We start from the raw sequence: 6049 nt of genomic DNA, 5'->3' as shown, positions 1-6049 counted from the left end.
AGATATCTCAATTTTTACTTACAATATCGTGTGCACAGACGGACAGACGGACGGACGGACGGACAGACAGTCACCGCTTAATCGATTTCTTTTTTCATTCTGATCATTTATGTATACATTTGTCTATATCTATCTCGATTCGTTTTGCCTGTTACAAACAACCGTTATGTGAACAAAGTTATAATACCCTTGTGCACAAGTGCGCTCGGGTATAAAAAAAAACTTTGCCAGCCTCAGGCATGTGCAAAGCGAAATTTATGTACAACCAGCGCTGCGCCCAAAGCGTAATTTATGTATGTACAAGCAGCGCTGCGTTCAAAACAAACAAACACTGTACAGCGTGTATTTCGTTTGGCAACTGTGTTTGTTTTTTTACTTCAAAATGCTGCTTGCTGCGATATCGGCACATGCTCACCGTAAGCGGCTTGGTGTCTCATACATACATACATTGATCTTCAGCTGTTCCTTTATTATTTCATAAAGATGAAGTTCGTAAAAAAAAGTTGCCGCTGCACAGCAGAACCCTAATTTTACATCGTTGTAGTAGCATGCAGAATAAATAAAACAAATAAATATCTGTTTCGCTTCATGCAAATTCTGCACAAAACAAAACTCAACAATATTAGTTCAACCGATCAACATTCAATCAATTGAGTTAGACTTGAATACATGCATACATATGTACATATGTGTCTTCCCAAGCAGATCGTGTATGTATTAAAACACTGCACGGATACATTTGAGTTGCCCAACAAGACATTTGTTAGCAGCGCAATTATCTACACTCTTTATCTCTCCATTCTCTTGTTGAGTGCGGGCAAACACAAACCGCTTGGAGTATGCGTAAGTAAAAACCCGATCAATAGCAAGAAAAGAAGTACTGGCTTTGCAAACACAATTACCTCGACTGAAGAATATCCGCAAGCAGTGTACTGTGCTTGCGAGTATTTGAGTATTTTCATAGAGCTGTTGATTGTTGGTGTTTGGGTTATGCTATTTATGTGCTTATGCACACATGTAGATACATTTGTATTTACATCAAAGATATTGTTGATGCTTGCCCTTACTACTACGTTATTTGATTAAAAATATACAATTGAGGGATTCACAGCGATGTCGTAAGTGTCGTATTGTTGTATGTCATAAACTTTATAAGCTTAAATAAATGTTTAGAGAACTTGAAACCACAACCAACAATTTTTCAACACTGCGAAAATACATAATAGGACTTTTATGGTACTTTTCGAACCCGTTTAACATGTTTTTTAGGCGTTTAAAGTTTACTACATACAACAATACGACACTTACGACACTGTTGTGAATACCCCAAATATATATGCACATACATATGTACATACATATGTATGTATTTATTTCAGCGAACGCCCTTGCTGCAATAAGGTAATGAATAAAGTTTTGAAAACTAGTCAATGTTAAAGAAATGTGTATAGTTTATTTGTTAAACGAAAATGGGTATAATATTCCAGATTAAATATTTAAGGAAAGAAAATATAAAATTAACAAAAGAATGATTTTCAAAAAAAATAATTATGTATGTATACGCCAACCATTTATTGAAAAGTTTTGCAATGCAAGATTTAAACGTTTTGCAATATTAAATATTCTACAAACTTTCATAAAAATTTCTAGCTTTTTCATTAGATTTGGTTGGATATGCAGCTTACTAGCCCATTCAATTTTAATAGAATAAAGTGCAAGTTTGAAGTAGCACGAACATACAGTTGATATTTTGGAATTTATTGACGGTGTCAGTCATTTCTTCCATACGAAGTATGTTAACACGATTCTTTTTATATGGAGAAAATGACCAACAGCTTCAACAAAAAAAAAATTACCAATATCAACGGTAAGTCTTGCTTTGCATACTTGCACTTCATTGTACTACAATTGAATGGGCTACAAAACTGCATACTTAAAACCATTCTAAGTAAACCAATAAAAGAGCTCGATATTTTTACGAAAAATTGTTAATTTTTTCTTAATATAGCTCAAAGTCTCAAGTTTGGATTTATATGATTTTTCTTAAAGAATAAACTATATTTTTATAAAAAGTAATTGAAATAAAATAATTTAAAAAAATGTATAGGCAAAACTTGTCAATATGTGAGTTGTTTATAATCGTGAAACATACATATACAGAATGTAAATTCAAATTTTTTTAATATACATACTTTTAACCAATGCTTGAATGTAGGAACATTATCCTGTTTATTGCGCTGTCATTACAACTAATACTGCAACGTTTCTCAGTGATAATATTTCGGGCGACGGAAAATGCTCTTTCAAAAGGAGCTGAGGATGCCGGAGTTGCTAAAATTCGACAGTTCAGTTTATATAAAATTGGGAAATCATTTTTATGACCGTCCCACCAGTGCACAATATCGAAATCGTCATAAAATTCAACATCAGTGCTTTCGTACTTATGAATTTCTCTATAGATTTTATTTTCAATACTAAGCGTTTGTCTTGGTTGAACAAAATCTCTGAACAATAAACTATTTTCGGTAGAACATGACGGCGTGGAATCTGACTCAGTATGTAATGCATCTACAGTGAATTCTGCCATGAGCCGCTTACATTCATTTTTAGTACAAGTTTTGTCGATTTCGGAAAATAGTACATTTTCGCTGTTACTATTCATTGAGTATCTTATAACGCACTTGTGCTTCAATAAGTTTGAGGTTGATTTTTTGCAGTGCTTTAATACATTGAAACACGTTTTACTTTACTTTTCCCAGTACCCTTAGAAATTTTAAACTCGCCGCTAATAATTTTTTCTCTTATGACACTATTACTCAAACTACTACTAAAACTAACGTTTGTAGCAGGTGGATCGTTGGTAAATGACTGCAAACATTAATGCATTAAAATGATAGAAGCGAAATATGTATTTAATATTAATATTTACGTTGTCAAGCTCCATTATGCAAATTTATTAATTGTGCGCATGCGTTGCCAGTCAAGTCGCAAACGACCAAATACGACGAGGAATTTCGAATACACAAGCACCACAAGCACTTTCGATTACTGCAAGCAAGCGTGTAATATTTTCTGTACTCGTTGGCGTAGCGTCGTGTGCCTGTATTGCGCGATCGTGGCAAGTACACAATTTGGCTCAACAGAAGAAGTATCACTAGCATTTGCACTTGCGATGAAGAGTAATGGCTTTGCGCGGAGAGATATAAGCATTCTACTTGGGAGTAGAGTACAAAGCAAAGAGTGCTTTCAAGCGTAGAAGAGACAAATGTAATTCTGCAACCCTTTAGTATGTATACGCGAATACGCCGCGCAGTTGCCCGCCGGGCAGACGCTGCCCACCTCTGCCTTACGTCGTGAATTTCGTTTTTTTTACTTCGAAATGCTGCTTGCGATACGGCACATGCTCACTAAAAGCTTCTTGGTGTGGCATACACACATTCATCTTTCAGCTTTCAGCAGTTGCTGCTACGCAGCTGAAAACTTCCCTGCAAAAAATTGTGCGACTAATCTCTAAAGAGAGTATTCCGAGATTACTCTCAATCGGGTACAATTGGGCATTAATTAGTCGCAACTAGTCTCATACGGGTACTAATGGAGGTCAATTAGTCTCGACTCATCCCTTATGGGTATAATTGGAGATCAATTAGTCCCCAATTCATCTCTAACGGGTACTATTAACGATGTAATGATATGTACGCACTGAAATTTCATGTGCGGCGTTGGCACACAGAGAGAGTATTCGCCTAAACAAACTGAGCAGCCCGGTTCGAATCTCAGCTGGCGTAAATTTTTATTTTTATTTTTTAAAAGTGACTGGCCGCTGTTTATACTCTTTCAGGTATAAAGGTGAACAATTAGCCTCTTCATAGGACATGCTCGAACAAATGCGAACAGTTCAATCCAGATAAAGAGATCAAAAGTGGTATTAGTCGCATGTTCCTTTGCGATTGCTCCCGGAGTCATCCCGGATTAGTCCCATTTTTTGCGGGGCTATTTTACATCGCTGTAGTACAGACCCAGCAAAACCAGCGTGATCGAAACTCCAACACAAACGCAAATTTTATGGTGTTACTAACACACCTGTATTAATTTTTGATTGGAGTGCCATCTATTGTTTTTTCGTGCGAGCTATCTTTCGCATATGAGTAAGTAGTCAAGCTAATCTTTTCACATATGAGCAAGCAGGCAACCTATTTGTTTTGAAAAATCACACGTACACAAAACTTCTGGGAGCATTTTTGATTCACTATTAAGAATGTGATAGCAAAACGTGCCGAACTTAGCGGGCACGCGTGGCGGTAACGTCACTAGGAAAGTGACCGTCACTGTTCTTGCTGGGGAGGTCGGCACTCACACTATCACACACTCGCGCTTGTGTGCGAAGCAGCGAATTTTTGCTCAACAGCCAGTGCTGGGACTTACCACATTTGTGAAATAGATACTACTTTTTTTTTCTAAATTACATTTATAGTACTTGTACCACCGTAAGCTAAAAAACTTTCAGATCTTGAAACTTCTTTTTTTAATTTGTTCATTTGCGCATTAATGAATGGGCATTTTCTACAACAACAAAAAAAAAAACATTGCTTGCTGCGACGTCGACACATGTATGATATGATCGTCTTCGTGCGTCTTACGATAATTGACGATTGACTGATGCTTTGCTAGCACTTCGGCAAAGCAAATCAAATCAGTTGCTGCCACAGTATAGACAGTAACCAACCTTTTTGGGTTGTTGTTGTAGCAGTCGTTGTTGTTGTAGTAATATTCACTCCTGAGGAAGGCACGGGGTTGCGTGCTGATATTTAATTGCCTTCCTCAGACTTTTTCTTAGATTTCAGGGTTGTGTGCTGCATTATTATTAGATAAATAAATTTAAGTATTTGACAAATCGTGATTTTATTAAAAGAAAATTATAAATGGTGTTGAAAACTCAAACAAACGCTCATGCGAAAGCTCTATTTTTGTGTGTTGTTAAAATTTATACATGGCGTATTGATGGTAATACAANAAACGTATTTAAATTCCAAAACCCGAATGCCAACTTGAATTAAAGGAACCAACACTGAAGTGGGTCAAAATGAAAATAAAAGAGCACAAATTTCTATGTAAAGCAAAACTCTCTGGGAATCCCACGAGACATCTACCGGTCATATGACCGGTCATCTAAATGGGAGATCTGCAGTCTTTTGGCATCATAGTTTACATCAGAATTGAAGGGATTTCTGAAAAATCTGACCAGTTCTTTTGTGTAACTGTGATTTTGCATCCCTTGTCAACATATGGCCTCGGTTGATGTTAACTTAAGGTCGTTGTTTTACTGCCTTAAAATTGAAGGGAAATTTTTACAGCGTTTTTTATGTGTATTGGTTTCTATCTGAGTGTATTGAGAATCGGTCAGTCTGAAAAGGCCTTACAGGGAAGACAATTATCACTCAAAATATCAGATAGTAATAGTAATAAATAGTTTTTTTTGCAGAGTACCTTTCAAATCATTGGAATTAACTAAATTAATTAAGTAAACAAGTATTGACTTACATTTTTCATTTTAAAATCGCTCCAGTCTGTAAATTTTTAAATTTAACGAACTGGTTTATTCAAATTATCGTCGACAAAAAATCCAACCATGTGCCAAAATCATATGTTTTTCCTAATTGCATATTCTTGCTGGCAAAATTTTTTCCGGCTCGAATTTGTAACTTCTCTCCAAAAAATAGTCTTTTTACTCGTGATTTATTTAAATAAACCATGTGAAATTTAGTGGAAACATTTTTGCCGTTTTTAGCCGGTTTGATTTGCCAATTTAGCCGGTTCGTCCAAAAAGTTCTGGCAACACTGACGATGATAGTATACATGTGTCGACATCGCAGCAAGCAGCATTTTGAAGCCCAATTACATGTGTTTGGAAAATCAAAAAATGCCCGCCTCTGCTGTAGTAGCATACTACAGAATAAATAACAGCAAGGAAATGTCCGCTTCGCTTCATGCAAATTCTGCACAAAACAAAACTCAACTATGGCGCGTTCATAAATCGTAGCTGTTGGGTAAC

The sequence above is a fragment of the Rhagoletis zephyria genome, unplaced genomic scaffold (assembly GCF_001687245.7).
Source record: "Rhagoletis zephyria isolate East Lansing unplaced genomic scaffold, Rhagoletis_zephyria_1.1 Rzeph_scaffold_06932, whole genome shotgun sequence".
Taxonomy (NCBI): domain Eukaryota; kingdom Metazoa; phylum Arthropoda; class Insecta; order Diptera; family Tephritidae; genus Rhagoletis; species Rhagoletis zephyria.
Note: the sequence above shows the minus strand (reverse complement) of the source record.